Genomic DNA, 20,381 nt, shown 5'->3' on the forward strand with positions numbered 1-20,381 from the left:
TAAATGACAATCCAAATTAATTTCAAGATATCTATAACTTGATAATAAATATCTACAATTAAATTATGACTATCCCTAACTCCAGTTTGAGATATCTACAACGCCATTTTGACTAGTCATAATTCCAGTTACAGATATCTACAACGTAATTTCGCCTAGTCAAAACTTAATTTAAGATATCTGAAAAGGAACATGTAGATATCTTGAATTGAGGTTAATTAAAGATATCTTGAACTGGAGTTATGACTAGTCAGAATCAAATTGTAGATATCTCAAACTGGAATTACAGATATCTACAATTCAGTTGCAGATATCCGTAATTCACATAGTGGATATCTCCAACTGAATTGTAGATATCGGTATTGATAAACCCCTATGGCAAGCCGTTTTAACATTTAATCATTTTAACCTACTAGTCTCTATTTTCATGCTACTAGTGCTTATTTTTTAGATACTAGTATCTATTCCATTAAGTACTAGTACTTATTCATTAGCGACTAGTGCTTATTATTTAGGTACTAGTGCTTATTCAACAGATACTAGTGCTTATTCTTTAGGTACTAGTACTTATTCAATAGATACTAGTACTTATTCAATAGATACTAGTCCTTATTTATTAGATACTAGTACTTATTCATTAGATACTAGTCCTTATTTATTAGATACTAGTGCTTATCAATTAGCTACTAGTACTTATTCAATAGATACTAGTACTTATTCATTAGTTACTAGTACTTATTCATTAGATACTAGTACTTATTCATTAGATACTAGTACCTATTAAATAGATACTAGTACTTATTCATTAGATACTAGTACTTATTCATTAGATACTAGTACTTATTTCGATAGTCACTAGTAACTATTCTTTTGTTACTAGTAACAAAAAATATTTTTTGCCATTGACTTCTATGGGGATCTGTCATTTAGATATCAACTATTCAGTTCTGACTAGTATCTATTCCAATTGTGACTAGTACATATATATTAGATACTGGTAGTTATTCTTTAGGTACTAGTACTTATTTTTTAGAGACTAGTACTTATTCATTAGCTACTAGTACTTATTCAATATATACTAGTACTTATTCATTAGATACTAGTACTTATTCATTAGATACTAGTACTTATTTCGATAGTCACTAGTACCTATTAATTAGATACTAGTACTTATCAATTAGCTACTAGTACTCATTCAATAGATACTAGTACTTATTCATTAGATACTAGTACTTATTCATTAGATACTAGTACTTATTCATTAGATACTAGTACTTATTCATTAGATACTAGTACTTATTCAATAGATACTAGTACTTATTCAATAGATACTAGTATCTATTTATTAGATACTAGTATTTATTCCAAATGTTACTAGTAACATTTTTTATTTTACTAGTAAGATTTTTAATTGAACTATACAGTGGCCGTTCTGACTAGTCATAACATAAGACTAGTAAAAAAACAGTTGTGACTAGTAAGATAAGAATAGTTACTAGTAACATTTGGAATAAATACTAGTATCTAATTAATAGGAACTAGTATCTATTGAATAAGTACTAGTAGCTAATTAATAAGTACTAGTATCTATTTAATAGGTACTAGTATCTAATGAATAAGTACTAGTATATAATGAATAAGTACTAGTATCTATTGAATGAGTACTAGTAGCTAATTGATAAGTACTAGTATCTAATTAATAGGTACTAGTGACTATCGAAATAAGTACTAGTATCTAATGAATAAGTACTAGTATCTAATGAATAAGTACTAGTATATATTGAATAAGTACTAGTAGCTAATGAATAAGTACTAGTATCTAAAAAATAAGTACTAGTACCTAAAGAATAACTACCAGTATCTAATATATATGTACTAGTCACAATTGGAATAGATACTAGTCAGAACTGAATAGTTGATATCTAAATGACAGATCCCCATAGAAGTCAATGGCAAAAAATAATTTTTGTTACTAGTAACAAAAGAATAGTTACTAGTGACTATCGAAATAAGTACTAGTATCTAATGAATAAGTACTAGTATCTAATGAATAAGTACTAGTATCTATTTAATAGGTACTAGTATCTAATGAATAAGTACTAGTATCTATTGAATAAGTACTAGTAGCTAATTGATAAGCACTAGTATCTAATAAATAAGGACTAGTATCTAATGAATAAGTACTAGTATCTAATAAATAAGGACTAGTATCTATTGAATAAGTACTAGTATCTATTGAATAAGTACTAGTACCTAAAGAATAAGCACTAGTATCTGTTGAACAAGCACTAGTACCTAAATAATAAGCACTAGTCGCTAATGAATAAGTACTAGTACTTAATGGAATAGATACTAGTATCTAAAAAATAAGCACTAGTAGCATGAAAATAGAGACTAGTAGGTTAAAATGATTAAATGTTAAAACGGCTTGCCATAAAACCCCATACAAATGAATGTCAAAAGTGATGTCATTTGTCCTAGGAAGAATATGGCAAGCCGTTTTAACATTTAATCATTTTAACCTACTAGTCTCTATTTTCATGCTACTAGTGCTTATTTTTTAGATACTAGTATCTATTCCATTAAGTACTAGTACTTATTCATTAGCTACTAGTGCTTATTATTTAGGTACTAGTGCTTATTCAACAGATACTAGTGCTTATTCTTTAGGTACTAGTACTTATTCAATAGATACTAGTACTTATTCAATAGATACTAGTCCTTATTTATTAGATACTAGTACTTATTCATTAGATACTAGTCCTTATTTATTAGATACTAGTGCTTATCAATTAGCTACTAGTACTTATTCAATAGATACTAGTACTTATTCATTAGTTACTAGTACTTATTCATTAGATACTAGTACTTATTCATTAGATACTAGTACCTATTAAATAGATACTAGTACTTATTCATTAGATACTAGTACTTATTCATTAGATACTAGTACTTATTTCGATAGTCACTAGTAACTATTCTTTTGTTACTAGTAACAAAAATTATTTTTTGCCATTGACTTCTATGGGGATCTGTCATTTAGATATCAACTATTCAGTTCTGACTAGTATCTATTTCCAATTGTGACTAGTACATATATATTAGATACTGGTAGTTATTCTTTAGGTACTAGTACTTATTTTTTAGATACTAGTACTTATTCATTAGCTACTAGTACTTATTCAATATATACTAGTACTTATCTTATGTTATGACTAGTCAGAACGGCCACTGTATAGTTCAATTAAAAATCTTACTAGTAAAATAAAAAATGTTACTAGTAGCATTTGGAATAAATACTAGTATCTAATAAATAGATACTAGTATCTATTGAATAAGTACTAGTATCTATTGAATAAGTACTAGTATCTAATGAATAAGTACTAGTATCTAATGAATAAGTACTAGTATCTAATGAATAAGTACTAGTATCTATTGAATGAGTACTAGTAGCTAATAAGTACTAGTATCTAATTAATAGGTACTAGTGACTATCGAAATAAGTACTAGTATCTAATGAATAAGTACTAGTATCTAATGAATAAGTACTAGTATATATTGAATAAGTACTAGTAGCTAATGAATAAGTACTAGTATCTAAAAAATAAGTACTAGTACCTAAAGAATAACTACCAGTATCTAATATATATGTACTAGTCACAATTGGAATAGATACTAGTCAGAACTGAATAGTTGATATCTAAATGACAGATCCCCATAGAAGTCAATGGCAAAAAATATTTTTTGTTACTAGTAACAAAAGAATAGTTACTAGTGACTATCGAAATAAGTACTAGTATCTAATGAATAAGTACTAGTATCTAATGAATAAGTACTAGTATCTATTTAATAGGTACTAGTATCTAATGAATAAGTACTAGTATCTAATGAATAAGTACTAGTAACTAATGAATAAGTACTATCTATTGAATAAGTACTAGTAGCTAATTGATAAGCACTAGTATCTAATAAATAAGGACTAGTATCTAATGAATAAGTACTAGTATCTAATAAATAAGGACTAGTATCTAATGAATAAGTACTAGTATCTATTGAATAAGTACTAGTACCTAAAGAATAAGCACTAGTATCTGTTGAATAAGCACTAGTACCTAAATAATAAGCACTAGTAGCTAGGGGTGTGCCGGTTTCAGGATTGGTGATGACGGTTATGACGTGAGTCAAATGTGACGGTTCGTAACATAACCGTCGTCGTCCGGGGGTGGGGGGTTATAGGACGTTCGGTTGAATAACTGTTCGTCTGTTATAGGACAACTCGCTCTTAAAATGAACAGCAAGACAACTAGAAGTGAATGTGCTTTCCATTAAATGAATCACACACAGTAAACAAAACCTTAACAAATGAACTTTGCAATTTAGACGCGCAAACTGCGTGCCGGTGCGGTGAGACATACATGCTCGGGCAGATTCGGCTTGAAGTCGGTCATCCTCGGACGCGGCGCCGCGCGCGCTGTTACAAAAAAAGCCGTGCACACAGCCAAGCCAAATTAAGTCTTGCCGGTCTTGCGCACCCAGCCATTTTTTTTTGCCGTGCGGACGCGTCGAGTATAAACAAGGCTTAACCGTGTCAGCGCGCGCTCTGATCGGTAAAGGGGGACAGACCTCTCCCGAATCATCTCCAGCACTCAGCCTCCGACGCACCACTAACTCCACCTCCGTTTCCCTCGTAAGCTGATATTAGTATTTAAACATTCTCTATGATAAAAAATGTTTGTAAAAAATATTTTAATAGAACGGTTTTGGCGGTTATAGAGTTCTAATGACGGTGTTCAACTATAACCGTCGGTCTCACGGTTATATAATAACCGTCACACCCCTACTAGTAGCTAATGAATAAGTACTAGTACTTAATGGAATAGATACTAGTATCTAAAAAATAAGCACTAGTAGCATGAAAATAGAGACTAGTAGGTTAAAATGATTAAATGTTAAAACGGCTTGCCATAGGAAGAATGTCTTTGTGGATATCTGAAATGACAATTATGGATAGGAAGAATGTAGTTGCGGAAATCTGAAATGTTCTTTTTGACTAGGCAATACTGAATTACAGATATCTGCAACACATATCCAGTCTAGCTGTTAAATGTTAAAATGGCTTGCCATATCTCTGTGTCTGTGCCTGTCTGTGTGTGTGTGCTTGTGTGTGTGTGTGTGTGTAGGGGAGGGGGGCTAGATTAACCATTTCACTGCTGTGTGGTTTGGCCTGCATTAAAAAAGAAAATAAATGTCTTAAGCCTTGTATTTTTTAAATAAGTTTTATTAATAAAGTAAAGACATTTAACCAGTTTAATTGTAGTGCATAGACAATAGTTTTATATAATTAGTTTATTAATTAAATTAACTTGGTCCATAAACTTGGTCTGAATAGTTGGTCCATAAATCAAACACACTTGCATGTAATAATATGAAACTCGGTACACATATACACCTCATCGGGCCAAACAACTTTCGTGCTCTAAGTTTAAGCCAGCCCAACAGGAAGTCGTCTATTTTGGTCTGAATGTGGATGTTTTTTCTGTCAAAATTTTGGAACGTGAGTGAAGTACAAAGCCTATAATAAAGAATAGTTTAGCATCCAAATACATCGCAAATGTTAAAGGAGCTGTATGTAAGAAATTTATTTCAATTAATCATAAAATGGCCCTGATATGTCACTAGACATTAAGAAATCATGTTCATTTCAAATACTCACTGATAACACTGATAATAATCACTGACAACAGTAGTCCGGCCAGGATATTGTCATTTAAAAAGTGAAGTTGCAGCCCTCAACTGATGTTGATGTTGTCATGTTGTGTTTTAGTCTGATGCGCCGCCCTCCACCTATCTACCAATCACGAAGTCAGTAGTGTTGCAGCATCCGGGTTGCCAGCTCTGCTGTAGTTACCACAGCTGCAGCTACACACGTGTCGGATAAATTCCTGCTGGATCCTGCAGCCTATCTGGCAACCCCGAGTCAGGGGGGGGGAGGGGATACAGAGCGCTCCACAGTAATTTGAAAGTGATTGCAGTACCAGTTTTGGCCACAATCTTACATACAGCTCCTTTAAAACAGTTTGATTCGAATGAGAGAGTAATGTGAGCCCAACACAGCTTACTTTCACTTTCGCTTTAAATTATTTCGGTTATTTATTAGTTATAGTTTTTTTTATTCTTGTTCTGTTCTGAATATCATTCAATTTAAATTATTGCTTGTGGAATATTTTGAGTGTATCATAAAAGCAGAATAAATCTCTCATTTTAGTGATTCCCTAGTTATTTTTTTATTTCAATTTTTTCATTGTTCTAATCAGGTAAGGCAAGTAATATTCTCTGATATATATATTGCAATATAAATATATATATATATATATATATATATATATATTTATATTGCAATATACACTCACCGGCCACTTTATTAGGTACACCTGTCCAACTGCTCGTTAACACTTAATTTCTAAGCAGCCAATCACATGGCGGCAACTCAGTGCATTTAGGCATGTAGACATGGTCAAGACAATCTCCTGCAGTTCAAACCGAGCATCAGTATGGGGAAGAAAGGTGATTTGAGTGACTTTGAACGTGGCATGATTGTTGGTGCCAGAAGGGCTGGTCTGAGTATTTCAGAAACTGCTAATCTACTGGGATTTTCACGCACAACCATCTCTAGGGTTTACAGAGAATGGTCCGAAAAAGAAAAAACATCCAGTGAGCGGCAGTTCTGTGGGCGGAAATGCCTTGTTGATGCCAGAGGTCAGAGGAGAATGGCCAGACTGGTTCGAGCTGATAGAAGGGCAACAGTGACTGAAATAACCACTCGTTACAACCGAGGTATGCAGCAAAGCATTTGTGAAGCCACAACACGCACAACCTTGAGGCGGATGGGCTACAACAGCAGAAGACTCCACCGGGTACCACTCATCTCCACTACAAATAGGAAAAAGAGGCTACAATTTGCAAGAGCTCACCAAAATTGAACAGTTGAAGACTGGAAAAATGTTGCCTGGTCTGATGAGTCTCGATTTCTGTTGAGACATTCAGATGTTAGAGTCAGAATTTGGCGTAAACAGAATGAGAACATGGAACCATCATGCCTTGTTACCACTGTGCAGGCTGGTGGTGGTGGTGTAATGGTGTGGGGGATGTTTTCCTGGCACACTTTAGGCCCCTTAGTGCCAATTGGGCATCGTTTAAATGCCACGGCCTACCTGAGCATTGTTTCTGACCATGTCCATCCCTTTATGGCCACCATGTACCCATCCTCTGATGGCTACTTCCACCATGTCACAAAGCTCTAATCATTTCAAATTGGTTTCTTGAACATGACAATGAGTTCACTGTACTAAAATGGCCTCCACAGTCACCAGATCTCAACCCAATAGAGCATCTTTGGGATGTGGTGGAACGGGAGATTCGCATCATGGATGTGCAGCCGACAAATCTGCGGCAACTGTGTGATGCCATCATGTCAATATGGACCAAACTCCCTGAGGAATGCTTCCAGCACCTTGTTGAATCTATGCCACGAAGAATTGAGGCAGTTCTGAAGGCAAAAGGGGGTCCAACCCGTTACTAGCATGGGGTACCTAATAAAGTGGCCGGTGAGTGTATATATCAGAGAATATTACTTGCCTTACCTGATTAGAACAATGAAAAAATTGAAATAAAAAAATAACTAGGGAATCACTAAAATGAGAGATTTATTATAAAATATAGCTGCGAGCAGCGATGAAAGGGCCAAAGCCGGCGGCACCGCCACCCCGGTGCCTTTAGGTAACAGAAGGCACCGGGGTTGCGGTGCCACCGGCTTGGGCCCGTCATCGCTGCTCGCAGCTATATTATTAAATTGCATTACATTCAACAAAACACCCCAAATGCCAGCACTCAGTGTGAAAGCCATGATGGTGCAGTGGCTAAACACACATCAGTTGAGGATGAGGCTGTGATAAAGGCTTGGGTTTAAATCCCAGGTAGGCTGTATATGATCTCTCATGCATCAGCACTTTAACTGGTTTATTGTAAAATCCCAGCTCACATACAGGTGAATAGTGAAATATAAGTTCCTTCACATGTCCAGACAAGAGATCTGTGGCTCACAGGTAAGAGCGCTGCCTCATGGTTCCAGATGTTGCTGGTTCAATCCCAGCCAGATCTCTGCGATATGAATGAGTGTGAAGGGTGTGCCCAAAGAAGGGGGATACCAGTGAGGTCTCCCCCTGAACTTCCAGCACAATGTCCAACAGTGGTTATGCTTTTGGCCAGATGAAAAAAAAAAAAAAAAAAACATGTAGCTGTACAAAAATGATAATTTGCCATCCCTTCCCCACCTACTTAGGTTCCCATCATTTTCTTTTTAAAGAGGCAACCCTTCAAAAGGAAAATGATGGTAACCTACACATTTACTACTCAACAAAACACACAAGAGGATATAAACATTACCTGTGCATGAGCAGATCTCCATCATTACAGTGAATGTCTGTCCACATGACCCAAACCTCTGTACGGTCCATTCTGTAGAGAAAAGACAGGACAAGACAAGAGATGAATAAACATACACTGATACACACACATACACTCAAGTAATTCATATTGTATATACATTTCAATTGTACAATAGAACTATAAATCTCCATTTACAAATTTTTCACCAAAACAACACACAATTTACATTTCAAAAAGTTTGCTGTGTGAAAGAAGATGAAATTTAAAATAGATATATTATGGCTAATAAAAGAGATATATATCTTAAAGACAGACATTTAAAAATGCTTCTTTGGAGCGTAATGACATCTACTTGTAGTGTGATTGCATGCAGTATCTTATCAAAGTGGAAGCCAAGTGTGTGTGTCTGTCTGTAAATGTGAAATTGAATCTCAGCCACTGATCTATATAGAATGACATTATATAGATCAGTGATCGCAGCATATTTATTTTACTGCTGCAAATATGTCCTCTGTTATACACTTATAAATCTGAAGATGGCGTTAAAATTACTCTGTGCCATAATCGTTCATCTTGTATCATACAGCTAGAAGTAGGAAAACTATGAAGTAACAGGAGAACATCAGAGCTTAACAAAACGCAAAATGACTCTTTTAACAATAAGGTACGAGAGGCTGCTTTTATAAAAACGGTTACCACACAATACAAATAAAAAAAATTTATTAGTGCAACTTTCATGAAGTAAAATCACTAAAAGCCGAATTCCTTCCGCTAGAAAAATAAAAATAGTCCCAGACCGTGAACGGCAACAACGTTCCAATGAGTAATATGCATAAAGCTCAAATAAAAACAACGTAGGAACCGTTCTCAAACTTTGTTTCATTCATTTTTTTTTTACAACACAATATGTGATATTTCCTCACAAATATTAGCTTATCTCTCAGCAGGAGAAAACGTTAATTTCCCGTTTATTCCATTATTTTCTCTCTGCACTGCATTAACCTTACTAAATATTTACATAAATAAAAACACAAGGGCACATATTTTGATAGGTCTTTAATCTATTTTATTAATTTAGTTGCTAGAATGCTGCCTAACAAGATACTTTTTTTCCATTGTTGTTTATTTATTTGAACATCTCTGTTTATGGTGCATGCATTAAATATTTGTCTCATTTCAATTGGCTCCACTTTGGTGATATTCGACGCGGTTCTCTTTAGTTGGGGCCTTTTTTTACAGTCTATGGTTGGGGCTCAGCAGTGTTTCCTGTTTATGTTGATACGGGTGGTTGCTAAGGGTGTTGCGCAATGATAAATAGAACCGTTGGGTGAAGCGGTCGTAGCCGTGTTTTATCCATAGGTTTTATCTTGAATAAAGCACCGCTATTGACCAATCAGAATCGAGGATTGGAACTAACCGTTTTATAAATATAAATATATGACACTACTACTAACAGTCAGTGATTACTACAGAAAAAAAACAGTGATAAACGGATGTTTCTACTTTGCACCTTTTATAAGTACAAATAAAAGAAGCTACTAGCGTAGCTTCTTCAGTTCCATAGACAGTAAAAAAGAAAGGTCAGTTCATACAAAGCATCATTCACTTAACGCATGCTAGTTAGTTTACAGTTACTTGCGCTTTGTGTGGAAAGAGACTGCTTACGTTGAAAGTCTGTAGACACTGAAGCTACTGTGAGCTCTCATCTGCACGAGCAGAAAACTCTGTTAACTGTTCAAACGTGTTGTGGAGAGTGTTTACATGCGTCACGTCGCCAAGGAGCCAAAGGTGTCATGCTGAAAGTGAAGTCCGCTTTCGCCCCTAGTGAAGCGGATGGCAAACTGCAGTATCCACCAAAATAGTTATTTTAGTCTTTCTCTCGTTACTGTAAGATATAGATGCTCATTTTTATATCAGTTTGTGTGTTGGTATCCTCACTCTTCTTCAGTAGGAGTCTTCTCTTTGGTCACGTGTGACATGTTATTTTTCGCATCGCTCGTGTAGAACCAATCACAATCGTTTATGATTATAAGAGAGTGTCTTTTAATTGTTTTACAGTCTATGGTTTTTGTATGATTTAAGTATGATAGGACATCGAGAAAACTCATTGATAGCAGACAAAAATAACCCAACATCATGCAATAAGAACCCAGATGCAGTTGCATTCTCACATCTGGCTAATACTGTATTTTCAGTCCATTTGCTGCTGCACCTCATTTTTAAGTTATGTTGTTTAATAACCTCGCAGAGCACTTGTGTCAAGGGAAGGGAGGAGACAGGTCAGCAGCAGGTCTCTATATTAGAAACAGATTTGCAGGCCGTGTTATCCCACACAACACAACACTTAGTAATAGATCACAGATTTCTGGGTGGATAATCTCATCGTGGGCAGGGTAGATTTCACATGCAGCACAGCTGATAAACAGACCTCATCCAGGCATTTAGTGCTCAGACTAATCCACAGTTTTGAGCTTTATGACAATCTTTTCACATGGACATGTTTACAATGCTCTCTGATCAGAGTGGTCAAAATATTTGTTCATTCTTCCTCACAATAACCAATTACAAACAGTGCACACTGTAAATTGTAACACATTCTCCATTGTGTTGTTATAACATACAAAGTAATCAGGATGAGCTACAGTACAGCTCGATGCAGCACAGTAATGCGTTTTGAATGACAAACATCATGCTTATTATAATGAGATAGCCTATTTTAAATGAGTTAAGAGCACAGTATAAAATCAGCTTTTGCTCTGTTGGTGTTATTTAACATGTTATATGGCACCATTCTGGTCATTTATAGTAGGGGAGACCGGGGTAATCATAACGGGGCAAATGAAATGCAATAAATTTCTGCAATCACAAGCGAGCCAGAGCAATGACTATCCGCACATGCTCATAGAGTCCTGTCTCTGCCTGAGGAAAATTTTTCTTTATTAAACCTCATCAAATAACAAACAGGCATTATGCCTGCACAAATGCCAACACAATAAATATAAGCAGCATAAACTGAGGATAAATTAAATTGATATAATTAACTACATTTTTATTAGGCCTATGTTTTTATCATTTATATATATTTGTATTATTTAGCATTTTGAATTAATTGTCTGAGTGTATGTCATGTATATGTATTATGTATGTGTGTGTGTGTGTCAGGGGCGTAATTTGTGGGGGGATGGGGGGGATATAACCCCCCCAATATTTAAATCTATGCATTACAACCCCCCTATTATTTATACCATGATCACAATATCAGGAGGCATACCCAAACTTCAACCCCCCCAATGTTCAAACCAAATCTACGCCCTTGGTGTGTGTGTGTGTGTGTGTCTGTGTGTGTGACACACACACACACACACACACACACACACACAAACATAACGTTTTAATGATCAGAAATTAAAATGAAATATATTTGTGATTGCATGCAGTAGGCCTATCTTATCAAAGCGGAAGCCAAGTGTGTCTGTCTGTAAATGTGAAATTGAATCGCAGCATATTTATTTTACTGCTGCAAATTGCACTTATTATATCAATTAGTTAATGACTTAATGACATATGTGAAAGCGTTAACAATTCTACAGACTTTGCAAAATAACCCCTTAATGTGTGCAGTAGTAGCCTAGTGTGTGAGTGTGAGCGAGCACACTTGTTCAGTGCGGGCTGTGTGTGCAGCTTTAAAGCGCTCGCTCCATGATGCCTTGCGGTGTCCCGCTCGCTCGCGCTCAGTGTATTTACTCGCGTGAGAGAGAGAGAGAGAGAGAGAGAGAGAGAGAGAGAGAGAGAGAGAGAGAGAGAGAGAGAGAGAGAGAGAGAGAGAGAGAGAGAGAGAGAGAGAGAGAGAGAGAGAGAGAGAGAGAGAGAGAGAGGATATCTGCTGCTGCTGCTGATGTAACGGGCCACACTGGCTGAACTTCAGCGAGCGGACCGTCCGAACGGATCTGAACCGGACCGCATTTACTGACATCAAATGAAGAGAGTGTTTACGATACATTGAAGGAAAAGCTAGATAATCTGATTAAATCTCGGTTCTGATTTGGGGAAGCGAAGCGGACCCGGACTGAGGATTTTGGCTGCCCGGGACTGCAGACACACGCAGGTACGCAAATGATTTTAAATAAACGTCTCCGCACCGTGTTTTGGAGTCCAAAATTTGGACTGTCGGGGAAGCCCGAGAGAAGGGCGACATGTATTGAATGTGTTTTCATGGGGGACCTTTAAATAGTTGTGACGGGACGCGTTAGCTACATGAACGCGCAGGAGAACAGACGCATGACACGAGACTGTGTGCAGTCAATGTCTGATCTTTTATCATCAGCCCCAGATCTACATATGCGTTTTAACGGGTTAAATGACAGTATGATGGTGAGTGTTTTCCATCAGATCAGCAGCAGGCCCGCAGCCCCTCCTAAACTTACAAAACACACATCACTGCATCCTATAAACACTAATTACGACTCTTCAGCCGTGGCTTTATATTAACTTCATTAATGAGTCATCATTATTAGACATTTGTAAAGGGAGAGAGCTGTCACAATGACTGTCTCTGATCATCTATAAGGTATTGAATCAAAAATTCAAAATAATGATGGTAGGGTGAGGGTCCATTGTCTTACCCCATAGTGCATTATTTACATATACTTTAAGTCATGTGCCTACAGAATTTGCTTTTCACTGGAGTAAAAGTGCAACTAGCCACAGCCTCACTGGTAATGTTTATCAAATTTAGTAATTATGAATGATGGTGTTAAATATTTGAATTCAAGTTTAATGACATTTCTAATTATTGAAATGTGTGATCTGTTCCCATAACTGAAAATTCTGTCATCATTTATTAATCATTATCCATCTTATTTTAAAGAAAGCTATTGTATGTGAAAGTTAAGGACTTGTGATTCCGCTATATGTAAACAACTGAAAGAATAACAAAGTGCTGTAAACAGTACAACTATTTGTGCAACAAACCAGTGCGTTTATGATTATGATAATACATTAAAATAAAATAACAAAACTAGTTTGCCAGGTTAAGCAGCTTAACAGACAGTTTTTGTACAGCTAAAACAACTAGAAGCGTCTGACTTTAAAATGGCGGCACACATTATGTTAAAAATATGTAGTAAATGTTGACAGAATTTTCATTTTTAGTTATACTTTCTTTTTAAGCATTAGGCCTATGTGATGTTGCTTAATGATTTATTTGAAGTTATGAATGATCAAACTATGATCTCAAACAACTAAGTATCCAACACCTTCAAAGTTATATACTGTCATACAAACTGTAAAGTTATATGCACTCTTATTAATAGATAGGAATGTTTTTGTTAAGGTGGCTTGATTACATAAACCGACTATCAGAACTTGTACAAGAATATGCAGTAGAGGCCAAACTGTTGCCTTTGTGATTAAAGTAATGCACTTTTCAGCAGGTTTAAATTTCTGTTCATCACTCATCAGCATCAGATTAAAGTTTGCTACATCTTACTAGCCTGCATCTTTAACAAATGAGCTTTACAGATAACCATGTGAATATTTAATGGCTATGTTTTAATCATAAGTTGACTTTTTTTGTACATTAGTCCTTCTTTCTTTTTTTTTTTTCTTCTTTTTTTTTGGTGAACTAATGTACCACTCCTTCAGATGCAGCAGACAGAGCAAGACCCATCAAAAATAGACCAGATTGAGTCATCTTAGTAGACACAGGATATTATGCAAACATTGGATTTGTATGTGCATTTTTCAGATTTCGGACACCACCTTCCTCTGCCTCACTCACTCGTAGATCTGTTTACACATGCCTCATTCATAGAACTGACTCACTCACAACCAATTACACATCCCTCAGCCTCTTATTATACACAGTCTTATATGACAACAGCTGGCTCATTAAACACCCACTGATCAGATCTGCTGATCGTGGATTGTTGTACACGAGAGTGCTAAATAACTCCAGTGCACGTCCTACCAGAGGAAGAGAGAAGAAGCGAAGGAAAGCTGAGGAAAGCAGAAGGCGGAGTAACATTACAGAGGTAGTGATATGGAACTGTGCTGAGAGATGTACATGTAATATCATGAATAAATGCATGGCAATGCAGATAAGGATCTTGAGTAGGCTGCAGAAGGCTGTTCTACTCTTTTGATGAGTTAGGAAGACCAGATCTGCATCTTTTTGAAGTTATACACATTTTTTGTTAAATATGTGTGGCAAACATGTTTGGTCTGTGGTCTCAGGAACTTTAGGTAATTAAAATATCCCTGCTTTTGTATTTTTGCTGGTTTCTAATACGAGTGTGTCACAGGTCACAGACAGTTCACTTCCCTCTTCTGAACCCATACTGACCAACTCAAGGAAATGAAGGGATTTATCTGTTGTGCAAGAGAAAAACAATGACAGAGAAACAGAAAATCGCCTTTTGTTCTCTGGTTTCTTTGTTTTGTTAATGGCACTTTGCATTCATTTAACAGTATTTATTTTTACTACTAATTAGTGGGGCATGCTAATGCATTGCTGTTATTATTGCTCAAATGTAGAGTTAGTTGTTTTTCCAAACCCTTAACCTTAAAGCCAAAAGTATACTTTGGCTTTTTAGTGTAAGCGATAGGGTATGCAGTGCATGTGATGCAAATCATTAGCATAGTATGCAAGTATTGTTTGCTTGCAGCCACTGATACTCTGTTCAGCTCGCACATTTTGGCAGCCTTTTCTTCTTGCACTCGTTTGTCCGAAAAGTGGCAACACTGCCACGGCTGTTGTTTCAGTCAAAAAAAGAAACAGATAAGATGGGGCAGCAACAAACTACTAGAGACCACAACTACAATAGACATTCGCAAGTTTAAACAAAGACATTTTATGTGTCATTTTTATATGCCACTTCTAAAGAGAAATAGCGATGGATGAGGATGAAATCTTCTAGTGTGTACGTGTCGAGTGCTGGTGTTAATGCATGCTATCAAATGGAGTATACTTTGAAAGGTTAGGCTTTTGGCCTAACCTTTCATTGAAACCAACCAGAACCCCCTAGAAACTGCACAAAAACACATTAAAAACCACTCCAAATGCCTTCGCAACCATATAGTAGTGCATTGACAACTACAACACACCTGGCATTATGGTGCGCTAAAAAATGCTGAGTTGTTTCAACCCATGTTTGGGTCAAATATGGACAAACCCAACCATTGGTTTAAGTTTTAAAATGAAATGTTTTAAACCCAATGGTTGGGTTGGTTTGTCCATATTTGACCCAAACATAGAGTGTGGTGTTTTATTTATTTATAGGCAATCATTCAGAAATATAAAAATCTAATTTTATATTGTTTGAGTGTCCATGCAATGGCAAAGTGCAGTGACTCTCAAAACATTTGAAGAAAACATCTCTTAGAGTTTTCCTGCTCAAACATAGTTCTCATATTATTTACCAATGATTGACAAAGGAGAGTTGAAACAAGATTGAACTCTCTCTTGCCTAAAAGCAGAATTTAAATTTTGTTTAAATATCGCTAATTAAACGTTGTGTTGAACGGCAATGGGGGTATACATATGTCCAACAACCCTTCCCCCACATTGTGAAAGAGCCACTTGCATGTATTCAGCTCAGACTAAAGTTACTTTGAGTTAATGAATCTTACTCGGCGTTTCTTCTCATCCTTAACAGAGGCTGTACTGACAAACAATTTTATTTTGAATGGTTAAAATTCAGTGTCAGTTTGTGACTCAATGCGTTGTTCAGCTGTGAACCCCTGACAGGATAAAGTTATACAGTGGGACACGGGACAAAAGTTAAAATAAAGAGATTGTTTCTTAATTGCTGCTGTTTGTTAGTTCCCAGGCCAGTCACAGCCGGCCATGTGAGAGATTCACAAAACTGCAAAAGCATCACCATGGAGATGGATTGTTTGTGTCCAGTCATGCTGTGAGGCCTGCAGGGGTGGGCGTCTCTCCAGCAGACCTTTGTGTTTGCCTGGACCCTTGTTAGAAAACACACCGGTCCTGAGAAGGTGTTCATGTGCTGTATTTAAAACTCCAAGAATCACAGCAACTGAAATACTAGACAGCGGAACAAGCTTTCATCTCAAATGACATCTTTTAGAAAAAAAAACATTTTTAATGTTTTGCTGATTAAAGGACTGACACCGTAATTATACAACAGAAAAGCATATTAAAAGGACTGTACTGCCAACCCTCACAGCTTTGTTTTCATTTGTGACCGCTTAAGGATGACAGCTACCCAACTACCCGACTAGTTTTATAAACATTTGACTTAGGCCCCGTCCACACTACTGCGTTTTCGTTTAAAAACGGAGATCTTTTGCTACGTTTGCACCTCCCGTCCACACTAAAGGCCAATTTATACTTCTGCGTCGGGTGCGCGCAGTAGGTACGGCGTAGCATACGCACAGACGCGTACCATACGCCGTACCCTTCGCCGTAACCTGACGCGCACCTCCTCAAAAATGTAACTACACGTCGCGACGACGCGGACCGCAAGATCTGTGATTGGTCGGCTTGGTAGCATCGCGTTTCCTCCTATGCATTTCCGGCGTGTTCTTCTGCACCGCCCGCCATTTTTAAATTCTAAGTACAGCGAAACTGTTAAAAAAACTAAAAATTTACCTTTTCCACCTCGATAAGCTCCAACTCCAACATGATCTGCTCTCTTTCAGTCGCCATTGCTTGTAGTAACCTAAACTCAAAACAGCCGCGAGGAATCTTCTTCTTCTTGCCGCGAGGAATCTAAACACAGTGGAACATTAAAACCCTCCGCCGCCAACTAGCGTTTCGGCGCTGTACTGCAGCGCAACGCAGACCTAAACGCAGAAGTATAAATGCTCATGGCGGCGTCGCCTACGTGCGTAGCCTACGCCGTACACTACGGCGTACACTCGACGCAGAAGTATAAATTGGCCTTAAAACGGCAAAAACGGAGACCCAAAACGGAGAAGTTTAGAAACGCTGCCGATCCGTTTTTCGTTTTGAATCTCCGGAGGGCGTTTTAGTGTAGACGGGTCCAAACGGAGGACTTTAGAAACGATGACGTAGTAGAGGCTCACGCTCGGCTCTATGATTGGGTGTCATCAGTCATGGCGTATATCTTTGCTAGCAGCTGTTGTACAAGTAAATTCTGCATTTTACAACGCTATAACTGCCTACATGTGCCGGAGTCAAGCTATTATTCGAGCGATCTGTGACAATTCCCGTGTGCAGCGGCGGCGTTGACCGTACATGGAGCGTCGGTTTGGGGTTAACCCAGAGCATGGTGGGATAATTTTATCAATGAAGTTGTGTTCACATGGGCGCATGCCCAGTGTTGGTGAATGGTCACTTGATCCGCGTTTTCAGTCGTTTTAATGTGGACGGAGATCAATTCTAATACGCAGCTAAAACGCTGGTGTGGACGGAGATCGTATTCGTTTTAATTATCCGTTTCTAAACTAAAACGCAGTAGTGTGGATGGGGCCTTAGAACAGAGTTAGTAAAGCGAGAATGGATGAACAACATTGACCTGACAGAGCATGTGAGAGCGCAGCATGCTGGGACCGTTACATCCGATGGGTTACTGTTGGATCTAGCCATATGTGCTGTACTGATCTGTGTTTATGGACGTCAAACATGTGAGTCGTCTGGAATGTGAGTTTAGATGCATTATTACGTCTCCTTTAGCGGCTGTCTTGGCTGCACCTTACAGTGAAGGCCCCACCAAATCCTTGAGTTTGTTAAATTTAGCCCCAGGTAATGAAGCCGAAGCTAGTCTGGCGCAGATGCCTGTATCACTCATGTCTATACAGTTAAACACAAATTCGGCAGCTGACACATAATACTGTTGGGGGTAGGGCTTTAACACAGCGGTTAAAACATGCATGGAAACAACACCACATAACTGTATGCTGCTTTGATAAACTGGTGGGACTGAACTTTGTATTAACAAGCTCATGAGAGATTTCTGAAGCAGAAGTGAATGATTACGTTACGTACCTTCTTGGCCCGATGTCCCTATCCATGAGAGACTGATTAAGATATTATGTCAGAGTATCAAAACGCACACCAGGACAGAATTAAAACTAGATTAGACTAGATGTGAGTAGTGCTTGCCAATGCAAAAGCTAAGATGTTGTGGGGGGTTGCTAAGAAGTTTTAAGTTATGTTAAGTGCATTTTAGGGTGGTTGCTATAGGTGGTTGCTTACTGGGCCAAGTCAAAAGAGCCCAACCCTCTTAAGTCTCTATGATATTATTCCTTGAATCCCTCATTCAATTTGGAATTATTTTGTTGTTGTTGTTGCTACTTTCTAAATTCATCTTATCGTGAACGATTCATCTATGCATATCCTTAATTTTTTTGAGCAGGCAATGTTTAATCAAATTTAAATGCAAACAATAAATACCATTTTGTGGCTCTTTAATGTGTCGTGACAGATCGCTGAAGCGCCTCAGTTCAAGCGGCACATGAACCAGTCATCTCTTCCTACTAGCTAGGCCTATAGCACGAAATAAACATTAATGAACATTAGAAGGTATGTTGTTTCAACCGCGGAAAGACGTCAATACACACCATTTTTCAATACCCACAGACGTTAATCTACTAACTCTTCTGTCTGGTTTGTTTGTCGGACAAAATGGCAGATTCTGCGTTATGATTTGTCAGATCGCCTGTCAATCAAACTCCAGGCGAAGGGTGAATTGTCATAACTTGATCTTTCGGTGAAACGACAGACTTCTCTGTGGTGACTTATGCAGGACTTCACCAATCATTCAATTCTCTGAAACCCCTCATCTTACAATCGACTGCAAGCTCACGTTCAGATCTGCCTCCATTTAATCAAAAATGTTTCTTTTTCGATAATCGTATGTAGGGACTATTTACATGCCGGAATTTAATACTTGGGGTTAGGGGTTTGCTGCAACTGTATTTGTGTAGTGTTGACATACTGATCACACTATGCAGGCATGGGTATCCATCATAGATATCAGCTGGGTGTGAGATGGCATATCAAGATTTTGCCCACTGCACTTCAGCAGAGACCACTTCAGATTTCAGCAGACCAAACACTCTCAAAAACATACAGAATGAGAGACAAACAGAGGACTTTCTCTCTTCACAACACACACACTGAAAGACTTATTACCTGTCAAGGGTAACAGCTCATCTCACTTATCCTTTATGAGTGTGTCTCATGGGAGTGGGCACCATCTATAGTGTCCATACAGGCCTGTTTGGACCAGTTCTTCAGCTTGAGTGGTTCACAGCTAAATAAATCATTCTCATCACTCAGTGCATTAGTTTAGAGTATGCTTTCCTTACCAATGATACGCAGTAAACAAAACTCGTACAACAAAAAAATAACAAAGAAAAAGGAACAAATCTGAATCAGGAAGTTATACTGTATATCTATGGTGTTTGTGTTAAAATATGCTCTTAATTGATCTTTTAATGGAGTGGTCTTAAACTCAAATTACCTAGTTATGAGTGTTCTACATTGGGTGCAGTTGAAGGTTTTTTTTTTTTTCAACTTTATCAATTTTAACTAAACAATATTGATGCATATAATTCAATTGATACAAATGATCTCTTTACTCTTATCATTCAGTAATCAATTAATATTTTATTTACTGAAGTCAGACGGGCAAAATAAATTGGAGTAGCATTGCAGTGAATAAAAAATAAAAATGAGATGTCCATCAACTAGCCACACACTGTAACTGGCTCTTACAGTGTAGATCTCTCGAGTGTTACAATCCTTAAGAGAACAACAGGATAGCATTAAAGGCCAAACCACAATATAGTAAGTGGGAATTGATTTGCAAGCTGGATTTAAGGATAACAACAGATGAGAGCTTGAGCACTTTGGCACTTCAGCACCCAAACCCTCCATTTACACCAAGAACTAAAGATATTATCTGTCAGACTGACACTGTATGGAGTATATTAAAGGACCAAGT

At 37.3% G+C, this 20,381-nt stretch overlaps 1 protein-coding gene and 1 long non-coding RNA gene across 5 annotated transcripts in view; one reads left to right on the forward strand and one right to left on the reverse strand.

The window, feature by feature from the left end:
• Nucleotides 1-5,612: 5,612 nt before the first annotated feature.
• On the reverse strand, nt 5,613-5,935 carry LOC130072245 (uncharacterized). Its single transcript, XR_008804102.1, has 2 exons — nt 5,743-5,935; nt 5,613-5,712 (listed from the first exon to the last, which is right to left on the reverse strand). It is a non-coding gene; the product is annotated as an uncharacterized LOC130072245 (long non-coding RNA).
• A 6,391-nt stretch (nt 5,936-12,326) lies between these two features.
• The window catches only part of rassf8b (Ras association domain family member 8b), a 234,288-nt gene continuing 226,233 nt past the window's right edge, over nt 12,327-20,381 (forward strand). For all 4 annotated transcript variants that reach the window (XR_008804114.1, XR_008804115.1, XM_056237382.1 and 1 more), the window contains exon 1: nt 12,327-12,550. The gene's annotated coding sequence lies outside the window, so the exon portion shown is untranslated. The remainder of the gene's footprint in view (nt 12,551-20,381) is intronic.

The sequence above is a fragment of the Rhinichthys klamathensis genome, unplaced genomic scaffold, assembly GCF_029890125.1.
Source record: "Rhinichthys klamathensis goyatoka isolate OS25496 unplaced genomic scaffold, OSU_Roscu_1.1 h1tg000485l_1, whole genome shotgun sequence".
NCBI classification, from domain to species: domain Eukaryota; kingdom Metazoa; phylum Chordata; class Actinopteri; order Cypriniformes; family Leuciscidae; genus Rhinichthys; species Rhinichthys klamathensis.